Consider the following 26717-nt stretch of genomic DNA (forward strand, 5'->3'; position numbering starts at 1 on the left):
ACACTACAGAGATACCTCGACGGATCCTTCTTGAAGGAAAGTTGAGAGTGGTTTAGTTTAGTAATAGTATCTTTAAGGGCAACAAAGTATCTTAAGATGGCCCTTAAGCATTATGTAAACTTTTGATGAGGCCATTTCCTGTTTTATAACATCGTCATGTTGTCACTCGCGATGCAAAAACCAGAAGCATAATATTAGGTGTCTTGTCTACATTACACCGCAGAATTATAAAGGGGCTTACACACTTGCGTATGTCTGGTGGTTGTAGACTTTGAAATCGAGGAAGTAACGGCTCCTCGGTCTGTGTACAGTGCAGTATAGTGATTTAAGTATATTAACTGTACCATACACTTAAACTGACTTAAAATATTATGTGTTTGTTTTTGGTTCAAGTAGGAATTATGGCCAAAATATCCTGATGTGTAGCTGTCGTGAATCACATTTACGTAGGTATAGTAGCTCGAAGTTATGAAACTTGGATAAAACTTGGCCCACATACTTAATATAGGCACTACTATCTATTGTAATAGTACCTAAGTAATATCTGCTTATATGGCTTATATTAATTTAGATTATTAACCCCCGACGCAAAAACGACGGGGTATTATAAGTTTGACGTATCTGTCTGTCTGTCTGTCTGTCTGTGTGTGTGTCTGTCTGTGGCATCGTAGCTCCCGAACAGATGAACCGATTTGGATTTAGCTTTTTCTGTCTGAAAGCTGAGTAAGTCGGGAGTGTTCTTAGCCATGTTTCATGAAAATCGGTCTACTATGTCGCGGTCGGGGGTTTTTTCAAAATTTTAATTTTTAACCGAATTTAACTTTATTAATTTCAGGTTTAGTTTATTTATTTACGTTTATTACATAATTCTATTGATAAATAAAGTGAATAAACTTATATGAGTAATTTTACTAGAAACAGCGTCAGCGACGGCAAGTAGATGGGTTGACTAGTGATGACTGTTGTCTGATTTCTATTTTCAAAATTCAAAAATGTTTATTCTGGAAATACTTAAGCTCTTTTACATGTCATCTTAAAATTATATATATGTACATCTTATTCTAATTTAACATAAATCCTTATCTTCTACGAATTCCTTGGCAGTATAGTAAGCCTTTTGTAAAAGCTGTCGTTTTACGAATAATTTGAATTTATTTAGTGACAATTCAGATACATTGGTAACTTATTTCAGGCCCTGTCCTGTACAGAAGTCAGCTTTATTTACAAGAGTATCAATTTGCGGCTCTGCCGATCAATCTCGTGGCTTTAGAGAACACAGGAGACGCTTAATTTAAATAGTTTAGATCAAGGCAAGACTTGTTTAAAAAGTGGCAGTTGTTTAAGAATAATATTTTTAAGTATAAGAAGTTTCAGTTTGTAAATACCTACGGTACTAGAGGTAGATCGCGTTAATTAGTTTAGAACTTACAAGTTCAGCCATTAATAGTATTTTATGCAACTGGTGGTTAAAAGAGGTCAAAAACCGGCCAAGAGCGTGTCGGGCCACGCTCAGTGTAGGGTTCCGTAGTTTTCCGTATTTTTCTCAAAAACTACTGAACCTATCAAGTTCAAAACAATTTTCCTAGAAAGTTTTTATAAAGATCTACTATTGTGATTTTTTTCATATTTTTTGAACATAGGGTTCAAAAGTTAGAGGGGGGGGGACGCACTTTTTTTTCCTTTAGAAGCGATTATTTCCGAAAATATTAATATTATCAAAAAACGATCTTAGTAAACCCTTCTTCATTTTTTAATACCTATCCAACAATATATCACACGTTGGGGTTGGAATGAAAAAAAATATCCGCCCCCACTTTACATGTAGAGGGGGTACCCTAATAAAACATTTTTTTCCATTTTTTATTTTTGCACTTTGTTGGCGTGATTAATATACATATTGGTACCAAATTTCAGCTTTCTAGTGCTTACGGTTACTGAGATTATCCGCGGACGGACGGACGGACGGACGGACGGACAGACAGACATGGCGAAACTATAAGGGTTCCTAGTTGACTACGGAACCCTAAAAAGGTGAGTGGCGTGGGTAACAATTTGAGGCGAAGCCGAAAATTGTTAATAAAGACGCCACGAGCATTTTTTGACTCACGCTCTGTCTTGCGTGAGCGACGGGCGACGCGACGCGACGCGACGCGATGCGACGCGATGCGACGGCGATGGCTCAAGGTCATCGCGTATCCATCGCGCGAAACTTCGGCACTAGCATTTGGTGATTAGAATCACAAGATTCGCCGTCTTTCACAATGTGCAAATGGTCTAGCGGGTTTGACTTCTAGGTGGAATCGTTTGCGCCGTGAGTGTCGTGAGTTCGAATCTCGGCTCAGGCATTCTTTTTGCATTTCTATTTACTTTTTTTCTTTTATGTTCTACTAGCTTTTGCCCGCGGCTTCTCTTGAAAGACGGACAAACAAACAGACACACACACACTTTCCAGTTTAATCAGTATGGATTATTTGATTTTGTTTACCTACTTATTTCTTTCTCTAAGATTCTACTTTCTTATTTTTTTTTAAGAACTCCGGGTTTTATACTAACAAGGAAAGTTTTAAGTAGCACACAATAATACTGCATTTTGTTTTTATTAACATAATGTTTATTTTAATCCATACAAATATTATAAACGGGAAAGTGTGTGTGTGTCTATTTATTTGTCCGTCCTTCACGGTAAAACTGAGCGACGAATTAACGTATACTATTTACTTATAACCAAAGAGGATCGAGTATTAGTTATATAGGTCTTTGCTTATAACGAATGCTATTTACTTAATGTTGAAATGAAAAAATGTCATACAGTGTAACCCAGTATTTTTTAATGCTGCCATCTAGTGTCGACTGGCATAACCACTACACTAAGAGCCCTTATTCCTTAGAGCGTTCATCAATTTCGTGAAATAGCCATTGATAGATGGCGTTGGCGCTCGGTACGCGAGCCACCGGTAACGCAACACACAGGCAAGAATGATCTTGATAGTTTTGAATTTAATTGCTAGTAACAATTCTTTTGGTTTCATGTGTTAACTTTTTTGTAAAGTTTACAAGAGATAAGAATATATTATTATTATATGGTACCTACTAATTGTAAGTAACTTAAAATAAACAGTTTCAAAGAGCTGAGCTGTGTGCAAAAAATTACATGTGTTATTGGCCCGGCTAATGAGATCAAACATGGTCGAGTTACGATAAGTAGAATAGCAGTTCTATTATTCATTTCCTGACTCGATCATGTGACCTTGGACATCATCGAGATCGACGCTGCTCATCAGCCCAAATGTAATAAACCCAAATATAGTGGAGTTATTATGAGTAAAATAGCAGTTTTGTTGACCATATCCTGACTCCAACATGAAAACCAGAACCTCATCCTGGGGGCCGGTTTTTGAATCTCACATATGGGATTTGTCACTAAAATACCGGTTAAAAACAGTGAATTGCTTAGTATTTTCAGTGACAATTTTCTAAATTCGAACGCGTGAGACTCAAAAATCGGTCCCCTGGTCCCGAAATATAATAATAATTCAAACTCTCATCAGATTTCAAGTAAAATTTCTTGGATAAAATTGCATGTGTAAAAATCAGGCGGACCGTATGCCTGTTTGCCACCAACAGGATCAAGATTTGTTTAGTCGCAGTACCTATACAGCACTTCTCAGAACTATCTAGCTGCTTACGCTTACGAGAGCACGGTGCGCCGGACTATCGAACGTAGATCCACTGTCTATGAGCGCTGGGCGCAGACTGAACAGGGTGGCTAGCCGAATGGCACAATCGCTCACGAAACGCTCACGAAACGAAGCGCTAGTAGATATCTATCTCTATCGCGCTTGCGTATTGGCGCGACAGAGCCAGCGGCGTATCGCTTTCGTTTGGCGTCGGAGAAATGCCATTCGGCTACGGGGCCTGAGCAGTGAGCGGGCCCGTGTCAGCAGTGTATTTTATTCGAATTTTATGTGCTTTAAAATAGTACATAAACGATACAAGTGCGTAAAAAAGGAAGTTCGAAACGAGTGGCGATAAATTAAAACACGACCGAAGGGAGTGTTTTAAATCGACACGAGTTACGAATTTCCTTTTCGCACGTGTATCGTACGACATTTTTCAGTACAGATGAGCCTCCGAAGTTTCGACCTGGCATATAATGAACCACTTCTCGCACTAGTGCGTAAAAAAACACCATCTGTACTGAAATAGTACATTACGATACAAGTGCGTAAAAAAGGAAGTTCGAAACGAGTGGCGATAAATTAAAACACGACCGAAGGGAGTGTTTTAAATCGACACGAGTTAGGAATTTCCTTTTCGCACGTGTATCGTACGACGTTTTTCAGTACAGATGAGCCTCTGAAGTTTCGACCTGGCATAAAATGAACCACTTCTCGCACTAGTGCGTAAACTGTACTGAAAAATATCTATCGACACAAAGGTACCTATGTCTTATATGTATGTTTTTTTTTTATATGGCAACAAGAAGTTCTGGTTTAGGATAATATTATTATTTAAGAGTTACAATAAATGCAGGAATCGCAGGAATTACAATGAACGCCCCTTAAAGAGTAGTCTAATTATATTTTTTTTGTATGGGTACCTGTCCTTGTTAGTATAAAAGCTGGAGTTATTAAAAATAAAATAAAAAAAATAAGAATGTAGATTCTTACAGAAAGAAAAAAGTAAACAATCAAATAATAGAAAATAAAAGAAACAAAAATAAAACTGCAAAAGCACGCCTCAGCTGAGGTTCGAACTCACACCGCTGGCGCGGCGTCCAGACGTCGAAACCGCTAGGCTACGAGCCCGTTGTAATAACTAGTTAATTTTGTGATCCTATTCACCAAAGTCAAGTGCTAGTACATATATCGTAGAATCGTCCCACGATAAGTTTGCAACGATTTTCACACCCTCGCCAGTGCAGATGTTATTTTAAACGTCAAACTTTGATGAAATTATGACGTTTACTTAACCCTTGCAGAGGCGGGGCTATTAAAATCTATGCAGACTTATCGTGGGACGATTCTAAGGTCATCGCACTAGTGTTTCATATTTTTAGTTCACACTTAAATTTTAATATTTTACGCAGACAATCTCGTATCACCGTGCACATAATCAAAGGCTCTCAATACAAGTTACAAAAGTTGTAATTTCCTTACTTTTTAGGCACATTACTCCTTTGGTCAACTTATGTTAATTTGAATATTTTGAATTTTTATTATAAGAAAATATAAAGAATGAAATGTGAGACTAGTAATCAATCGTTATTTCTCTAGTCCGACCTCTCTACGTATTGAATTTGCTTCTAAAAATCAAATAGCTTGATCGCGCGCCCATCGCCATCGCATCGCGTCGCATCGCCATCGCGGGCCGTCGCGGGCCGTCGCTTACGCAAGACACTCCCATATGAACACAGCGGTTTGATCGCATCGCGTCGCATCGCGTCGCTTAACATTCGCATGTTCATCGCTAGTTCGTCGCGTCGCATCGCCGTCGCGTTCCGTCGCCCACCTAAGACAAGTCCATAGAGATAGAAGGTTTGATTTCGTCGCATCGCATCGCATCGCGTCGCCGTCGCGGGTTCGTCGCTCACGCAAGACGCGGCGTCAGTTAAACACCGTTGCATACAATACTTTTTCTACGACCAAGCACTTTGAAAGAAAATTATAAATTCAACAAATACCTACTTTCAGTCATCTTAGTTATCTAGTGGTCCGCCTACCATTTAGAATATGCAGTTTGAGTGCAAACATGAAAATAAAACTGTCTATGGTATGGTTCTCTGAAGCCTGGCCACCAAGACGAATCGAGCCGAGTTGAATCGAGTTCTCATACATTTGAATGCGATTCGACGCGTCGCCAACGAACGCAGCAGAAAACGAATGAGACTCGATTCTGCGAATGCCAGGCTTTATTTAACATTCTAAGGTTGGAAACAAATGCAACAATATATTTCATAAAATATTTTAATTTTCTACGATGAAGTTATTGGTTTGTTAAGTTGGTAGCAATGTATTTACTGAACGTTAACAGCTATATCGTGCTAGTGCTACTAAATGTTTTCAGGGTATAGACTAGATAGACTTGTCCTGTCATCTTTTATGTAGGGTTTTAAAGTTCTCTGTACGACCTTGTAACTCAAGAATAACAGTACGGGAGTAGAAAAAACAATTTAATAAACTCGAGAGTCCTTGGTATGAGGCGAATATGTATCAAATCGCCTCATAGATGTCCGTGTCTTCTGAATTCATTTTTATACTTATCTTATAGAGTCTGTTCTGAATGAGAAGAGTCGTTAAATGTATGGGGTCCAATGCATTCCACGACTCTTCTATTTCCGAACAGACTCTTCTTATATTTTTACATTTCATTAGTGTAAAAGTTTCGAAACCAAATGTGTTCCCTATGTAACAAAATACAGGAAAATTTAAAAATCAGGAATTGGCTTCTCCACGACCGCTATCAGTCAGAGGCAAACCGTCGTTTGATGGATGGCTTCGGACCATTTTTAATCATCTCTGCTCATCGCTGCCACACGCATATACACCACAGATATTTAAAGGATTATACGCTTTATGGAAGAGTCTAAACGGTTTGTAATACTTTGAGCATTCATTGTCAAAGTGTTTTATGTCGTAAGTTCTTTTTCAAGCCGTTAGTAGTTCCGCTGTCAAATTTACCCATCGTATATCTAGAGCGGATATTGTAATAGCCGTAATTTAAACGGAGCTAATCGAAACACGCCAGACCGAGCTCCGCATTAAACAGAGGCAGAATGATCGGTATTGATCTTCGGTGCAATTAATCCAGTTTAGCCTCGAACCGACTACCGCGATACCGGAGATGATAAATTACCATGTAACAGAGACAAAGCTTTGCAGTAGCATTGTTCCTGGCATACGCTCCGGCCTGCTTTTATAGACCCATCAGCGGCTCACTCGCGACAAAACCCGGTTCCATTACGCGTAGCATTGTGCCAGCACTCAATGCATGATTAATGGCAGTCTTGAAAACATATTCATTCGTGGGAATGCTTCGCCTCCGTACCAATACAATGCGACTACGTACGTACCCTATCGATATTTTCCGCGAGAGGCGAAAAATGCGATGTTTACCCCCGCTCGATTAAGCGCGGAGGATGGGTTTTTGAAAAATCGCCCAAGATACGCGGCGCGTGCCGCCGATCTTGACTGTCGGGCCAAATTGGATTCTGTTCCCTTATAAGCAGAATTGAAAATGAAAGCGAACCCTTCGCGTTTGGTACCCGCTCTTGGTGCTTATTCAAGCGTTGTTTTATTGGAAACGGATAATTTATTTCATGTATTTATTTCGCTGCGGCTTGTCGAATTCAATATCGTGGGAGCGAAACAAATTTGTACTGATGTGTGTGTTATTAGCGTTGATAACACTCGTTTTTCTCGTGAAGTGGATTCTTGATTTCCATTTGTTTTCGCTCAGAAGTTTTGCTCATTACTTAGCGCCAAGAATCATTGAATTTGATTATCGTAAAAGTTATCTCGTTTATTCTGAGTGGTTCAAACTCGAGGCGGAATTAATTTTAAAAGTAGGCGTGCCGCGGACAAACTGCTGTACCTATTCCTCTTCAGAGCAATTTGCGAGGCCCAGAAGTTGGGACATAGTTATTTCCCGAATGCCCAAGTTTTGTATTTACGGTCAAGAATTGGGATAAACTCCATTAGGGACCGGGAGGCGGAAATTAACTTAGACCTGCGGCGGACGGGCCACTAGTGGCCGGAGTTTTTGGAACTACGGCGGGTTTAGAGGATCAATTTGGCCCCTCGCTGCGGTGATGCCAATTGTTCTTATAAACAAACATCTGGCCGGCCGGGCAAGTGAAGATGAGACCGATTATGTGTGGCATACTACCTATTTTATGTATATGTATGTGCATATTTATTTAGTAAAATAAGCCGTTGAATTAGGTGCTGAGTTTGCGACGTAGATATATAGCTTGTAAAATATTTAGATGCCTCAAAGTCCATTACCTCATATTTTAAAAATCCGCATTTTTTTACGATATACAAGCGCCTTTAGTATTGTAAAGTGTTTAAAATTGCAAACGGGACTTAATCGCGTATTATTATGTTTTTAACACTGACCTCCGACGTTTCAGGGGTGGCATTGTCCCCGTGGTCTCGGAGCAGACTGGCTTAAGTTGACATCTTCTCTCTTCTAGCTGTACGAGCTTTCCGAACTACCCGCACTTGGCCCCGTAAGTCCCGTTTGCAATTTTAAATATGTGTAAAAATCGTGTAAGTTTAGATCAATGTTTCGTAAAGTATTATTCAAACGAAAAAACAAAAGATCCGGTTGATCAGGATGTCCATTTCTTCAAAATGTTCTTCGGTAATCTATGGATGAACAACACGCAGCGCACACAACAACACAATACAACCCCCCTTTGAAAAGGTCTTTAAATTAACTTACCGAATTAATAGAACGCAAACTGTGGGTGAAACTGAAAACTTGGCTAACGAATTAACAAATAACGCCGATGTCGGAACTTTGGCGATCTAAATAACGCCGATGACGGAACTTGGGCGATTAGACGCCGATCTTAATCTCTGTCGGCGCCGTTTTGCTTGCCGTGACGAGATGCATTACATTTGGGGGTAGTTCCAAACAGCTAGCCGAGCTGAAATGACAATTACTGTCGACAACAAAATGTTTTATGTATCTCTATCAGCATTGAAAAGTGGGATTCCTTGGCGGAGTCTATATTTTCGAACTCACATAACCCTTCTAACCTTCAAATCGAGGGTGAATGTGTGGCCATGAGTTAGTCCAAATATAATAATAATGATAAAAACGCTACGAATAAGTATCTTATGCACTTTAAAAATGTTAAAGTCATACCGGTGGTTCCAACAACTCAACGAATCGGAACACAGCCAACCCGTATGAGTTTGTAGAGCCACGAGCGATACGCTCGGCTTATCTGTGAAGCACTAACTTGCGACGAGGACGTGAAACGAGACGAAATCCGGAAAAGTGCATGCAAATCAGCTCGCGATGGCTTTCAGATTTGAGGTTATGTTGGAGCTTGCATTTCAACAAAGGAAAAAATGTGTAGTGAGCAGTCTACTTACTCGTAATGAAATTTGGGGATTTGGGTAGGTTCACTAGGTTGTAGGTAACTTATTAAGTCGGGCAATTATACGCTCAAAAGCTAAACGAAAAATTTTCGAACTATAGCATCTATCGAGGTATGGGTCACCACTTTTGACCACCAAGAGACGCATTTACTCCAATTGACCTAACTGTACTTATACTTATGTAATATTGTGGCATTTTCTTACTGCCAAGTGCCATCAAATGTAGTGTGCTGGAATTTATCTCAAGTATTCGGGTCAAAGGACCTGGACCTACCAAACACGACAATATTGTTAATTTACTAGCAGAATTCTCCAAATTGAGAATTCCTGGGGGCTGAGACAGAATTAATCAAAGGGCCTACCCTGAGACACCCCTGTGCCCTTAAATTGTGTTGTCAAGCTGCGCATAGTCGTTAGTGGGATAGTTATTCTGACATTTGTACAATGTGTCGACCTTTGTAGAGGACCCAATTTAAGTGTTAGGCGCGGACATAAATTAGGGCGGTTTGAAACGTTAAAACAATAACACTTTTTTTTTTTTTTATTATTATAAACTGGCCAGTGATTGACCTTAGTCGCACCTGATGGAAAGTGACGACAAGGCCGAGGTTGTAGCTCACTGGTTCAGTAACAGCCTATTCACTCTTGACTTGAATTCACCCAGATTGTATTCGCCCGGGAATACAGATGAGGGGAGCATGTTCCATTCCTTAGCAGTTCGCATTAGGAAAGAAGAGGCAAACCTCTTCGTGCGAATGAAAGGTAGGTCGACAACGTAAGGGTGAAACCGCTCCCCGCGCCTGGTTGTCCGGTGATGGAACGGGGAAGGAGGAACCAGGTCATGCAGTTCCTGTGCACACTCTCCAGAATGTATCCGGTAGAAGAAGTATCGGGAAGAACCTTTGCAAAAATATTAAATATACATACATAGTAACTTATTTTCAGGAAATTATTCACCTAAGAGGCACTGCATCTGATGTTCTTTCAATTGTCGCACATGTGTCGAAAAGAGGAAAACAAAAACATATCGCCCATTAATTATCTAAATCGCTCCCAACTCCCATTCCAAACGAAAGTGAAATTAGGATGTGGAGCAATCACCGTTCGGACGACAAACGATGGAACGAAAGCAATCCAAAAGGATTATCCCTCAAAGCCCGCGTCAGATGTGGTTGACCATGTGCAGACACGTCATCCTTTCGAGGTAAAAAAGGTAAACTTGCCTTGATCCTCTTAGGCACTTACGACGTTCTTCTTATATAGATGTGTCGGGAGATCCTTCCTCGGGTGCTTTTCTTTGGGTATTGTGTTGCAGCGGGGGTAGAGATAGGTCGTAGTATACTGGTTGATAGTACGGAGGGTTGGCGTGAATGACATTTGCGTAAGTACCCGCCCTTGAGATTAGCCGCTCTACGACGTTTCCGTTTACGGTTGAGAATAACAAAAGTATAGAGATTCTTCAAAAACAATACTTACATAGCTACGCAACGCAGCTATGTAAGTAATGTAAGTACCGCTATGTAAGTAGCAACGCAGTGCTAAGTCCATAACTTAACAACAAATTAGTTAACCAAAACTGGCTTATATGTAGTTTGCTTATTCCACTGTATATATAGGTAACAAATTACTACTGGCTGCTTGCGTGTCTTGCTTCCCTAAACGTTTTCCTGTAACAGAGTTGAAACATTTAATTTTGCTATTACCTTAAAATTACAATTTTAGGCGGTGCGCTAGCCCACTTTGGTATTAACAAAATGCAAAATTAATTGCTCGACTGCACAAAATATAAAGCACTTCGGTAAGGCCAGTAACGCCCAAATTGTAGCCCACTTAGTTTAAACTACCTGCACAAACTCATTGGCATTGGTTGCAGGAAACAAAGTTAGCCACTCGACTGAACTGACGACTCCACGGCACATCTGTGCCGGCCCTTAGTTTAAATTGTATCGGCTCGACGGGGCGAGTTGTAACAATTGTCGGTTGTAGTGTTCATTACAGGCTTGTGTGGTCTGAATCTATCTACCATGCCAACCATTCTAAGGTATTCTAGAGCCCGTTCGAGCGTTTCTCTTACATATTAAACGTAAAGTTTCCACGAAAATAATGTGACGTCTTCCTGCAAAGTGCATACAAACTGCTGCGGCCTGGGCGCTGTATCTGACAGTTTTCTTGATAAAACTTGAGGCTCATTTTATCAGAAAATAAACGGATAAAACACTGCTACAGTAATAAATTGAAACTCATCTGACTTTATCTATTATTGACCGTCTTTATTTATTATTGAACACCACACTCGACAATCGTATGATAAGATTGATGGAATAACGATTAATTTAAATTAAATGCGTTTTTCCATTCGTTTAAGCGGATTGAATCTTAATCAATCACTTTAGCAATTCAATTAGCAGCGACTGTGACAAATTGACTCTCTGGGCAAATGCATTTTTCCTGAGGCGGTGGAAATTAAACTTTTCGATCGGTTTTTTATCGCGGGAAAAATAAAAATGGGATACTTGTACCCAATCATTTCATATTCCTTATAAAATTACAATAATAATTACGTTGTTTAATTGTATGTACATAGATAAATCTGTACAGTTTGTGGTCAGGCATGACAAAGCTTAATTATTTAAATGTATACTGTATCAATTTTCTATATATCTCTTTTCATTTAGCGGTTACAGAATGGTTAGTTATAATTAGTTACTTCTAAAGCGTTATTTCAACCGCCACTTTTGATGCTGACTGATATAATATTCGATAGTTTTCACCCTAGTTTTACAGTCGTCCTAATTTCACAGCTTGTTTGTAATAAACACCTCGTACCCATGCACTATGTTCTACATATATATCCGTAATTATTACAATTCTGAACTAGGGTATCGATAACAAAAATGCAGTCAGTAGGCATTGCATCATAGAACTGGTGTGCTTACAACAATGCCTAGGAAGATATACCTTTTATGTATAAAAGTATGATGATTTCGAAAATCCATAAGGTGAAAAGTAAAACCTACCTAATATGGTACATAAATGGATGAAAATGTGACCAAGGCCTCCGTCCATAAAATACCACCAGTTCATAAACGTTTATGCACTGAACGACTTTTAGAGCAAAAATAGTAAAATTACATTAGAAGATTCATTTCAAGCCGCTTTTAGCATCCACTTAAAGACCTTCCAAAAAAGGGTTCGTAACGCTACGAACCTCACTTACTTTCCCGGTCAGTTACCCGTTTACCATAAGCCGTGAATTCCGGCACAAGTGCTCTAAAAATGTAATTACTACCTGCAGGAGTAGAGGTCCACTATCACGTCATTAACCCGTGGTCGCTGGACTGTGAGGGCCCGAAACTAGGCGCATTAATTCCTTGGTCGCTGGACCCTGTACGCACGTGCTAAGAGCATTGTAATGTGTGTGGTGTAGGTTACGAAAAGACCGGTGTCCGCTGAAAACACAATTAATAGGTACCTAATTAGAAGTAAATGAATGGGACGTTGTATGTTATGTATATTGTACTGTAAAGACTATTAACCCAAAATAAATTAAGCGTGTGGAAGGATTAGCGTAGTTAACTCTAAACAGGCCTAGGTCACAGAGAAGAATCAGAGCTAAAGAAATTTCGGTGAGAAAACTATGGCGAAATATTTGAAGTCAATCAATTCACTCACCGATGCAACCTTTGTTGAAAGTCTAGAAAAAAAGAGGATAAATCGGGCAGGTCTATAAATCAAAATTACGTTTCCTATAAGAAATAGGTACATATTCGTGTGCGTGCTTACCAAAATCATAAGTATTTATCACAGAATTGCAAAGTTATCGATATATTTGTTGAGCATAATGAACATTGAGACCACCTTACACAGATCAACTGTCAAATTAAACAACTGACACAAAAAAATGTGGAAAATCAAAGAGAAAAAAAGTATACATAACCTAACCACAAAATTAAAATTTTGAAAAAACCCCCGACTGCGACATAGTAGACCGATTTTCATGAAACATGGCTAAGAACACTCCCGACTAACTCAGCTTTCAGACAAAAAAAACTAAATCTAAATCGGTTCATCCGTTCGGGAGCTACGATGCCACAGACAGACAAACACACAGACAGACAAACAGACAGACAAACAGACAGACGGACGGACGGACGGACGGACGGACAGACAGACAGACAGACAGACAGACAGACGGACAGACAGACAGACACGTCAAACTTATAACACCCCTTCGTTTTTGCGTCGGGGGTTAAAAACAATGCCCACAAAAAGTAGGTACAATAGATCCTAAAAAAAACCATCATCGCACACCAGACACCAATAACCATAAACAATAGCTGATTGACCCCGCATTATGAATCATGGTTCAGTGCGAGTCAATCAGTTGTAACCATATGCACCCACGTCCCAATCAGAGCCTGTTGCTTATCCCAGTGTCAATATCTAACATTCGACTCTGTCAATCATGAATTTAGTGTTAAGTATTATTTTTATAATTCTCACTTTGCAGGACACTACACTACTCCAGACACAATAGAAACAACAATGGGATTACGCCTATAATTAAGCGTTGAGTGTCCACCAAGGTTTAAGATTAATTACGATTATTTTCATTAAGTTGCAAATTGCACCTATAAATCCTATAATAATATACAATGTCTGATTGACCGCGCATTATGTATCATCGTGCAGTGCGAGTCAATCTCGTTGTTACCAGATGCTACCACAGATGCATCAGTCGTGTTCCGGTTCCACGTTCAACTTTAAAATTCGACTGGAACCAGCGTAAGGAAATTTAAGTTCAAATCCTAAATGGCACATTTTGCTGGAGTTTCCACAGGAATATCGTTTTTTTCTTACTGTGAAATAACGCCAAACACGTCGACCTATAGACATTTTTAGACAGGAATCGCCCTTAGAAATAAATGTATTAGTAAACGCATGTTTTAACTTAAGTACTTTATTTGTACCTTAGGATGTATCTGCATAAGGTATGTAGAAAAGAATTTAAATCGGGAATTTATTTAGTTTTTACTCATTCGCGGGCGATGGCAAGGCGACCTTTGAGGGATCTTATCCGAATCGCCTCCGTTCGTTGCGACGGGAACTCGGGCCAGATGCAGTGGGTGCATTGAATATCAATGCGTTGTGGCGCAGACGTCGATAGTGTTGTAAGACGTACAGTCAGCAACAAATGTAAACTTTAGAACAGAGAGCTGTGAATTGACAGGGAATTGACAGAAATTGAGATCAACAGCAGAACAGCTGCAGTTTCAATACGAACGTACGTAGCTGTCGTGTCAAAAGACGGTTCCAAAGACAGTTCCTGTGTCAATACTTACATTCACTTCAAGTTTCATTTGGGGTTTTTTATACATATTTTCATCATAGAAATAAATTACAGCACTAGATAAATTCTAAGTATGTGATCGCCATAGAAACCATTATTAGTGGAGGTTTATGTTGCTGGCTGTATGGCAGTTATGTTCGAAATTTCTATCTGCGGATGGTAATTTTCGTTCAGTTGTACACTGTAAATAAGCACGGGCTCTGGGGAATATTGACTGGCACCTAGGTGGGCTAAGGTCTAGGTGATCTATTGATCTAGTAGGACGTCATTTTAACCGACTGACGTTGCTAATAGATTCCGAATATGGGTAAATTGGGTAAAAAATACTATAGACAAAATTATAAGTGTAACTTTAGAAAGTTAAGGGCATACCTAAGGACTGCGTGCGTAGCCGAATGCACAAATGCTCACGAAACGCTCATGAAACGAAACGCTCGTAGACATCTGTCTCTATCGCTCTTGCGTATTGGCGCGACAGCATTTTCGTTTCGCGTCGTAGAAATGCCATTCGGCTACGGGACCTTGTGAAGATGGGCCCATGCTTTCTCACTATCAAATTTCTTAATTCTGTAAGTGTAAATGAGCTTAAATTATGTGTCCACGTGTTCGTTTGTATCATAAACAAAAGTGCAAAACAAAATATAAAAATAACGATGAGCTAGACGCTGGTACCTTAACTTACCTATGTAAATATCCGATACAAATTACCGTACACATAAAATTACACACTTGCCTTAACGGTGACATAACTGGTCCAGAAAGGGCGGCGTTTAAGGTAGCGTAATTAAATAGTTGGCAACTTGGCAACGCATCCACAATCTAGTTTACGCAAACTGTTTGAGCCATTGCTCTTTACGGTTATAGCCTCTTCCTTGTGCCATGGCTTTATTCCAAGCTGTTGAGGCATGTTTTCCTTTGGCTTGTTAGTCGCGTTACTTTTAAGGATAGGGTCACATGCGTGGTTCATGAAACTGAGGCTGATATTCCCTTCTATTTAGGTGACAAGAAGTTTTCATTTAACCCTGTGAGAAGAGAGAATTGTGCGTAATCAAAGATCAAGACATGCTGTCTGCGTTTGCTTGGTGGTTGGTCTAGCAATCGGAATATAATTCATAAATATTCACCTAATAGGAATTAGTATAACGTCCCTAAATAACAATCAAGACAAATGTATGCAACCGCGATGGTAACTGCGAACTTATAAGTATACGCCATACGCAGTTGCCGCCGTGATGCTGATGATATAGTTGAGGGTGTCAAAAATATCAAAATCTAAAGGTGTATTACGCTGGGTGTCGTGAAAATGACAACCCTGCCCAGGCTGAAACACCACGCTGTTCGCATAATATTTTATCTCCAGTAAGTAACACAATTATTTTTTAACCGTCGCCTCATATCTCTCAAGAAGGACGGTTATCAAGTCGTCTGTATGTTTTTTTTTTTTTTATGTTTGTTCCTCGATATCTCCGTCGTTACTGGACCGATTTTGAAAATTTTTTTTTTGATTGAATATATATGCATACATATTGGTCCCATTTTTCTCAGAACCCAGTTCTGATGATGGGATCCTAGAGAAATCGAGAGAACTCCTCAAATCTGAAAGGCATACATATGGTGATTTTTGTGTTTTTAAAGGAACAGCATGCATTTAGGTACGGAACAGTGACATTTGGTGCAGTGGAACTGCTGATGATGGCCAGAACGGAACTCTTCAAATCTGAACGGCACGCTTATAGTGACTTTGGTATTTTTATATGAACAGCATGCACTTTCGTCCAGAACAGTGACATTTGGTGCAGTGGAATTTCTGATGATGCTCAGAACCGAATTCCTCAAATCTGAACGGCACGCTTATAGTGACTTTGGTCTTTTTATAAGAACAGCATGCACTTTCGTCCAGAACAGTGACATTTGGTGCAGTGGAACTGCTGATGATGGCCAGAACCAAACTCCTCAAATCTGAACGGCACGCTTATAGTGACTTTGCCATTTTATAAGAACAGCATGCACTTAAGTCTAGAACAGTGACATTTGGTACAGTGGAACTGCTGATGATGGTCAGAACCGAACTCCTCAAATCTGAACGGCACGCTTATAGTGACTTTGGTATTTTTATAAGAACAGCATGCACTTACGTCCAGAACAGTGACATTTGGTGCAGTGGAACTGCTGATGATAGTCAGAACCAAAATCCTCAAACCTGAACGGCACACTCATAGTGACTTTGGTATTTTTGTAAGAAAAGCATGCATTTAAGTTCAGAACAGTGACATTTATTTAGTTATGTTTGTTAAGCATATTGAGATTTGAAGTCAAAGTTAGTCAAGCTTCGATTTCTTATAATATAATCGGATTCATGAGGAATTGAGGAACTTCCTCAAACCTTAACGTTATACGTATATTCATTTGTGTTGCCATCTAATAATTAAAGCATTAAAAGCAGTTTTAAAAAATACTTACACATTTCTACATAATCCAACATTCGCAAGTAGCTTTCACCAGAACCCGAAAGGCGACGGTTTTTTTTTCTTAAAAATTATGTAAAAAGTTGTTCGCAGTGCAGGATGCGTAGCCGAATGGCACAAACGCTCACGAAACGAAACCCTAGTAGATATCTACCTCTATCGCTCTTGCGTATTTGCGCGACAGAGCCAGACTACCTTTCGCGGCGTTTCATTTTCGTTTCGCGTCGGAGGAGGAGCCGAATACCATTTCTGCGACGCGAAACGAAACGTAGTCTGGCTCTGTCGCGCCAATATGCACGAGCGATAGAGATAGATATCTACGAGCGTTTCGTTTTGTGAGCGTTTCTGCCATTCGGCTACGCACCCTGTACGTAGATAGTACCAAAATGTATTTTTTGTAGCGAAGTGTTGTATTGTATTGACCTCGTTTTGTATAGTCATTTGGTACAATGTAAACAACCATTCTAAATTCAAATTATTTCTATGAATCGACATTACAGGACATTACCATAAGGGAACGACCTATCTGTCTGTACTATCGATACCCTCCGCCTATGACCGGTTCACCCACGCACGCTATCAGATGTAGGTACAATGGCTTATTTGACTAACAAACGGTATCGAACGCGATTATCCTGGTAAGGGGTGTGTTCTTGTTGCTCAGCTAGGTACAGGTGAGTCGACCAGTCAAAAGAAACATAATTTTTAAGAAAAAAAAACCGCCTTCCTTTGGGGTTCTGGTGATAAATACTTTCAAATGTTGGATTATGTTATCAATTCGTCTGTATATTTTTTAATGTTTGTTATTCGATATCCCCGTCATTTCTGAACCAATTTTGAAATCTGGATGATTCTGAAGTACTTACAGATGAGAATGATTATCAGAACGGAACTCTAACCAGGGGCGGCTCACTCTTCATCAGCAGTTCCACTGCACCAAATGTCACTGTTCTGGACGTAAGTGCATGATGTTCTTATAAAAATACCAAAGTCACTATAAGTGTGCCGTTCAGATTTGAGGAGTTCCGTTCTGACCATCATCAGCAGTTCCACTGCACCAAATGTCACTGTTCTGGACGTAAGTGCATGCTGTTCTTATAAAAATACCAAGGTCACTATAAGTGTGCCGTTCAGAATTGAGAAGTTCCATTCTGACCATCATCAGGAGTTCCACTGCACCAAATGTCACTGTTCCGTACGTAAATGCATGCTGTTCCTTTAAAAACACAAAAATCACCATATGTATGCCTTTCAGATTTGAGGAGTTCCCTCGATTTCTCCAGGATCCCATCATCAGAACTGGGTTCTGAGAAAAATGGGACCAATCTGTAGGCATATACATTTAATAAAAAAAAAATTTCAAAATCGGTCCAGTAACGACCGAGATATCGAGGAACAAACATAAAAAAAAAACATACAGACGAATTGAAAACCCCTTCCTTTGAGATTTGGAAGGCGGTTAAAAAGAACGTCACTCGTACGTATACACATTCAATAACAGACAAGCCGCCCGCTGTAGTCATGCAAGATGCCGCTTAAATAATAACGAAACGCTTTGTGTCTTTCTAATCTCTATTACATATTAAGGATGTGGTACCTACAGGATAAATAACCACAATACAAAATATAAATTTTGAAAAAAACCCCGACATAGTGGAATGATTTCCATCAAACATGGCTAAGAACACTCCCGACTAATTCAGCTATCAAACAACAAAAACTAAATCTAAAACGGTTCATCCGTTCGGGAGCTGCGATGCCACAGACACTACCGTACCAGACAGACAGACACGTTAAGCTTATAACACCCCGTCGTTTTATCAAAGCGACACTACCGTACCATCGTACGGTGGATGTATGTAATTGTTTAAGTATGGCCGATTATTCGTGGAACACACCAAATAGGGCGCGGGGCGTACAAGTCTGACCACAGATATCGAACGAAGAACAGGTGCTGTGTGGATCTGATTGACAATTTGACACGTGCTATGTACGATAAATATGTTACATCGTATATGCGAACACAAAAACATTGATATAGAATCTGTCAACGTAAATCTAAGAGCAACTCGTCATCGTTCGACTTGCTGTCCCACGTAAAGCGATTGAAATCATACCCCTGAATAATGCATCCACGCCTTCGGCTGGTTGACGAGGACGAGTTATGGACATTCTAGTTTATTATAACAGGGAAAAGTCCTACTTTAAGGTATTAAACTCGCCACGATAACTTTATACAAACTGGGCAGTAGGAATGCATACTTAGGTGCATAATCCCTATACCGCTTTGACGTAGCACTATAATAACTTAACGTGGTCGGGTTCTATGCCTTGCTTTATGTGATTACTTGGCGTACTGAATAGTTGAATACGTAAATTATAATATTGTAAAGTAGCTTTGCATCTCCAGACTTTGTCTTTTTTTTTTCTTCGTGACATTCGGATGAGAACTCTATAATTGTTGCATTTGTTTTTCTATGAAATAAATACATCTTTATCTATATTATTATCTGGCATACTTGTTGCCACCGCGATAACTGACAATTTCCTTGTCATAATATGTGACGTTTGCTGCCGGATCAGTGGCGTGTTTACAAATTAAATTGCTTCACTCATAAGCACAAGTACCTTTTTGAAATATGAAAATTATAAGCGCTGTAAAATAATATTTAAAGTCATGCAAATTAAAATATCAGTAGCACCAGTCGCTTTTCATTCACTCCGATACAATTGAAATCTCGTCCTATCTAGAAACGGTTTCGACAATCAGGTGCGGTCGGGCAATCAAGCAAATTGCCGGTAAAAAGCCTTTTACGTCGAATTCGGGCCTTCTACAATTAGGCCTTTAAAGTATTAAGGGCTATGACAGGCAACGCACGATGACTTGGCTTTAATAATACATGTGGAGAAAGACGAAAGAAGCGTGGAGTCGTCAAGATATTATCATTTGAAAATGATTTTCAATTAGGTACGTAAAGACATGTTTCTAAGATAGGTAATCTTCGAAAAAAATATTTTTCTAAAATGGTACTATTTTTTCTGTGCAAGTCTTATTTTACTTATATAGTCAACAGAAGTGACTAAAGCAGAAAATTAAAATATCTTGCCACGTTTTACGTATCTCTCTATCTAATTTACCTGAAAAAAAATCTGCTCAAGAGATCGATTCTAACCTATAATTGATTATGGTTTTAACATGAGCCCGTTGTTAGTGCATTCACTTAATTTTACATTCACCAATCAGCTTATTATAATTAAGCGATCTTCAAGGTCGTACCAAATTAATACATCCATTTCGGCTCCACAGATCTATCAGTTCCTCTGGCTGTTAAAAAGACAAGCTGTAATGACGAGCGCAGCGAAGGCTTGTTTGTTTACTGGTTGTCTTATTGCCGTGTCTCGTCCCGCACGCCCACTTTGCATCAGGATCAGGTTTTATTCGGTTCTTCGTTTAAATTGAATTGTGTGTTGTATTAAGCTCTTCAAACCGATGCATGCAGGACCCATGGGTCCTTCGACACCGTATAGGCCTAGCAAGACAGATTCATTGAAACAAAAATAAGACAATATTTTAATTACAATAATCACTAAAAATTTTCACCACTAAAAAATCTACAATGTTTGTCCAAAATTATACCGCAGAACTTACAGACTGCTTAAATTTTATAGTTAAACTAGCTTTTGCCCGCGGCTTCGCACGCGCAGAAAAATACTGTTATGTATTTTTATTTAACTTATGCATCCCTTTGTACCTATAGTGCGAGATTTGCTTGTATCTTTCATAAAGTAAGCGAAAAATTTGAACTTTCTGCTTAGAAGAGATACTATTATTGCCTTATTGGAGATATCTGTAAAATCGTACGGACAAGTTCGTCTTCAGTTGAAGGAGCGAGGCTCAAGGGTTGTATCACTTGTAACCAGCGGAAGTAAGAAGTAAACATTTGCCTGATCATCTACATTGTTGTATAACAAAACAATGAAAGGACGCGACTTATATTATTCCGGTTTTTACATACAATACCCGTACGCCCAACGCGGCTTGTTTGTATCCTGCACAGGTAACCAAAAAGGTTAAAAAGTTAAGATTTGACTAGCCCTAAATATGCATGTAAAACATATTGTAAAACATTAAAAGCTTAAGTGGGTAATAACGCTAGTTTTAACGTACCTACCTAATGGTTTGGTAAGTAATAGAAACAGAAATAAGTAGGTGTCTGTCGTGAGCATGACATCTTAACAATTTAAACAAGCCCTTTTGAAAGTTTAAAGTATAGCTGAAAGTATTATATATAGCTGAACATATTATAGTATTTTATGCGACTGGTGGTTAAAAGAGGTCAAAAAAGGTGAGTGGCGTGGGTAACAATTTGAGGCGAAGCCGAAAATTGTTAATAAAGACGCCACGTGCATTTTTTGACTCAGTTAAACACCGTTGCATACGGGTGAATCTATTAGGTCTACTTTTGTGATTTTTAACCTTACCATCGTGAATAAAGATCGTTATTTCACGTATACCACTTAGGGAAAAATTTAAAAACATTCATTTTTAATTAAAACAATATGTGACCCAGTGGAAGAGACACTTTTTTCATACAAAAGTGAGGGACAGCTATGTCCACTGGGTCACTGCTCGAAACAAAGTTATAAAACAGGAAATCCTATACTTACATGTTGTATTGCGTAGCTAGTATATTTGTCTTTAATATAATAAGTATACATTAATTAGACTAAATCCCAATTAAAATTTCTGACCACATGTAGTCGAAGTATGCGAAATTTTGCTGGCAAAGAAAAGTTGATTCACCCATACAATACTTTTTCTACGACCAAGCACTTATTTTGAAAGAAAATTATAAATCTACAAATACCTACTTTCAGTCATCTTAGTTATCTAGTGGACCGCCTACCATTTTGAATATGCAGTTTGAGTGCAAACATGTAGTAAGGTGGATGTACCACTGCTCGACAGGTTAAGGGAAAATATTTATGTGTTTCGTGATATTACGATAATTTACCCATCTATACAAAACATATCCATCTTTTTTGGGAGATGTGACCTTTAACTTTGTTAAATGCAATTAGTTTCATACAGTGATAATATAAAAAAATCTCAAAATTAAATAAAACGTAAGTCAATACGCTTGTCCGAATAACTGACAGGTGCTTTTGCTGGCAGTCCTAATAGATGACATCTAAGTATGATTCAGGAAAAACAGTAAAAAACAAGTGTTTTGGGTTAAAATTTACTACAAAATTAAATAATTTAATAAAAAAAAACGTATTCTGTTGATAACATTTACTTTTTACGTGTTACATTTATGTAATAAAATAGAATAAGTCGGCTTATAATTTGGACAGTGTCTAATAACTGCTCCTTGGTGACAGGAAAGCCAGCTTTTTGCACATCTTGAATCCACTGAGCTAAAACTTTCTCGATGTCTTCGGGTAAGAAAGTTTTTGGGCCCATGCGGCAATTACGTGCCGTTTTCCCGTTAACTTTATTGGACAAGGTTGCTCGAGGGATACCAAATTTCTTTGCTGCCGAGGCGATGGACGAACCCTGTCATCTCCTATGGCCTTTTCTAAGTCTTCTTGAGAATATCTCTTCCACTGACCTTTATCAGGCGGCATTTCTGAAAATATACCCAAAGTTTTGTGAAAAATGACATGTCAAGCACTACCCAAAGAAATTATACAGATTTCACTACATTTAACGAGAAAACATATCAATAAAACCGTAAAAGATATACAAAAAACTGTCTATGTGCATGTAATTTGTTTTTTTCAGTTTTTTTCTCTCCCACCTTCCCTAACAACTGGTGTTACTTTCCTGCTCTACAAGTCCGGTAGTACCACGGAAGCAAAAAACTACAGACCCATCACGTGCTTGCCTACACTCTACAAGCTCCTTACTTCCATTTTGAGAGCAAAAATTAACGCGCATATTGTCGCTAACAACATTCTGGCCCCCGCTCAAAATGGATGTAGGGTTGGGTCCCGTGGTACTAAAGAGCTCCTCCTCATAGACATGACCATTTGCCAACAAGTTCGGCGGAACAAGGGGGCCATCTCGGCCGCTTGGATTGACTATAAGAAGGCCTATGATTCAGTGCCTCATTCATGGCTGAGAAGGGTATTGGAGCTGTATAAACTTGATGCAGCTTTAATATCCTTCCTGGCTGCATGTATGAGGCAGTGGACCACAGTCCTTCGTCAACCAGGAGGCAGGGATGACCCCACTGGCCCGCAGGACTTCATAAGGATTGAGCGAGGAATATTCCAGGGTGACAGTCTGAGTCCATTATGGTTCTGCCTAGCTCTGAATCCCCTCAGCACCCTGCTGAAGGATTCTGGGCTAGGTTGCCGGCTTCGGAGAGAGGGTGAAGTCATCTCTCACCTTCTGTACATGGACGATCTCAAACTATTTGCACCGAACACCCAAGACCTGATGGTGCTATTGAAAACCACAGAAGTTTTCAGTACCGCCATCAGAATGGAGTTTGGTGTCGATAAGTGTGCGGTTATGCATGTACAGCGGGGGGAGGTTGTAAATTCAGAAAATTTACAACTTTCTGAGACGATGTCGTTCAGATCTATCTCTGAATCAGAAACCTATAAGTACCTTGGTATGTCACAGTCGTTGGGTATTGAGGATGTTGGCATTAGACGGTCGGTGAAGGAGCGCTTTTTCAGTCGGCTCACAAAAGTCCTTAACAGTCTTTTGTCAGGAGGCAATAAAGTGCGCGCCTTTAACGCCTGGGTAATGCCTCTACTCACATACTCCTTTGGCATACTAAGGTGGACCCAGACCGAGCTGGACGCCCTGGATCGGAGGGTCCAGTTACTGCTTACCACACACCGTATGTTACACCCGCGCTCGTCTGTTATGAGATTGTACATCCCACGGAAGTGCGGAGGTCGAGGCTTCCTAAACGCCAAAAATCTCCACAACCGTGAGGTGTACAATCTCAGGAATTACTTCCTTAACAACGAGTGTGGGATGCATCGTGATGTGGTGGCAGTGGACGGAAACCTCACGCCGCTCTCCTTGGCGAAACAGAACTGGCGCAAACCTGTGGTACTAAGTACTGCGGACCGCAAGGCGGTATGGGAGAGCAAGCAGCTACACGGGCGGTTCTACAAGGCCCTCACGGGACCCGATGTAGATCTGCTCGCATCGGTGAACTGGTTACGATTTGGGGACCTCTTCGGAGAAACCGAGGGTTTTGCCTGTGCAATTGCGGACGAAGTTATGATGACGAACAACTACCGGAAATATATCCTGAAGGACGGTACGGTCGACATTTGTCGGGCATGCGAAGAGTGCTATGGCTAACTTCGACAAGATTTGGAAGAACAGAGGAATCCGACGTCAAAATAAAGTGCGATTATTTCAATAATCTCGATATTTATGTATGGTGCCGAAACTTGGACCCTGAAAAGTTTTGATGTGGCTAAGATTGACGCTATTGAGATGTGGTGCTGGCGAAGACTGCTACGAGTATAACTTGAAAAGCTAGAAGAACTAACAGACATCTCTATTTTGCAAGAACTGAATATCACCACACGGTTCTCCAAAATATGCCAAGAGCGACCCTCAGATTTTTCGGACACATTATGATAGCACCAATGCATAATATGGCGAATTAATGGTAAACATTCTTGGGGTGGGGCTCGTAAGAGATGGTCTGACTGTGTGAAGAAATCGTGTGGCGACAGCGTATACTGTGCAGTCCACATGGCTTATGACCGCGTTCAATGGAGACACGCTACTTGTGGTCGCGAACCTCGGCAATGAGGAAACGAGGAAGAAGAAGACTCGAGACTCGAGAAGCCGCCGTCCCGGAGAGTCACTCAGGCATATCATTTCCGGTTGTTCTCATCTAGCTAACGGCGAGTACTTGCACAGACATAATCTCGTAGCCAGGATTATTCACCAGCAACTTGCTCTTCAATACGGCCTTGTGGACCGCGAAGTACCGTATTACAAGTACTTACCTGCGCCAGTTCTCGAAAATGGTCGTGCCACGCTCTATTGGGATCGATCTATTATCACTGACAGGACTATTGTAGCCAATAAGCCTGACAATGTGATAATAGATCGACTGCAACGCCGGGCCGTGCTTGTTGACATCACCATCCCCCATGACGAGAATCTCGTGAAAGCCGAGAAGGACAAGTCCAGTAAGTACCTAGACTTGGTCACGAGATAACCGCCATGTGGCCCATGTGGGATGTTGATTCAACGATCATTGTTCCGATAGTCGTTTCAGCGAACGGTCTCATAGCGAAGAGTCTCGACCATCTTAAGAGACTCTCGCTAGGTGGATGGATCAAGGGCCAGATGCAGAAGGCGGTGATCTTGGACACGGCGCGGCTAGTCCGACGGTTCCTCTCTCTGCAGCCCTAACCACCGGCAGCTTGGGCCCTGCCCCGCTGCTGGCGGCACCCTAGGTTAGGTTATTTTATATTGTGTTTATATGTTTTATGTTGTTTTGTAAGTGTTATTTTTATTTTACTTTTATACTCATATTGTACAAAACCTAACTTAAGAAGGAAGATAAATAAATGAAACTGTAAACGATTCGTTTTGGCTACTTTAATCGTGATATCCTGAAAAAACGGCTCGACAAACATTGGGACTTGGAAAATAACGTAACAGTCCCAATAAATGCCAGCCGTGTCGAGTTTTAGACTTGCGACGGTTTTCAGTCCTAATAAATGACACGCTTGTTTATCACAGTAACAATGAACGAAATCGACATTTAATTACTTAAATATCTTCCCGCACATTCTAGCACCAACACAATTATAGAATATGTTCACAACTTACCGTGAAAGTATTTTAAATAAGTCAGCAAATACGAGCAAAGCTTAACCAAATCGCTAACAAAATTGAGAGATTGATTGCTCATGACAATGTCATCACATATATTATTCATTAATTGAAAAAAGTTTCTATATTTTATAATATGGCGTATGAAATGTGAAGGCTACAAACATTTCTCATCTAATAAATCTAATTGCGATGAATGTAACGGTAATCTTATCTTATTAATCGCTATTTAAACCATGGGTGACGAGTACTAGTACCGCGTCGAGCACTAGTACATCCACTTTTCATTATCAGACGCATCAGTACACTGTAATCAGCTTGAAAATTTAAACCAAAAAATCTGTCAGAATCGTCCACAGCATGCTAAAGTTTTTTTCTTACACGACAATGCTCGCACACATTGCAAAAGTGACTCGGCTAAAGCTATTGGAGCTAGGTTGGAAAGTGATTCCTCATCCACCGTACTCTCCAGACTTGGCACCTACGGATTACGCATTGTTCAGATCGCTAAGCAATGCCTTGAATGAAAAAAAGTTCGATGATCAAGCCCATCTACGACAGTACATAGCTGAGTTTTTTGAATCGAAACCTAAGAACTTCTTCGCCGATGCTGTTCATTCTTTACCAGAACGATGGAGACAAGTAGTAGATAACGAAGGCCGTTATATTTTTGATTGAAAAAAGAACAAATCAAAAAATATTCAATAAAATAATTTGATTTGTTCCCTAGTTTTATGTCATAAACACTGACTTTATGATTTGCCTTGTAGCTTATCAGTATGGCTGACTTTCGTTGCATCACAACCGAGATGACTGTGATTACCGTGATTACCGTCAATCATTTTATCCAAAAAATTGACATCCAAACGATGCACACACGAGTCACATGACTGCTTCTGCTGCATATTGCCGCGTAATATAATTTGACTCATTACATTTTCGTAATGAAA

The sequence above is a fragment of the Leguminivora glycinivorella genome, chromosome 4 (genome assembly GCF_023078275.1).
Source record: "Leguminivora glycinivorella isolate SPB_JAAS2020 chromosome 4, LegGlyc_1.1, whole genome shotgun sequence".
NCBI lineage: Eukaryota > Metazoa > Arthropoda > Insecta > Lepidoptera > Tortricidae > Leguminivora > Leguminivora glycinivorella.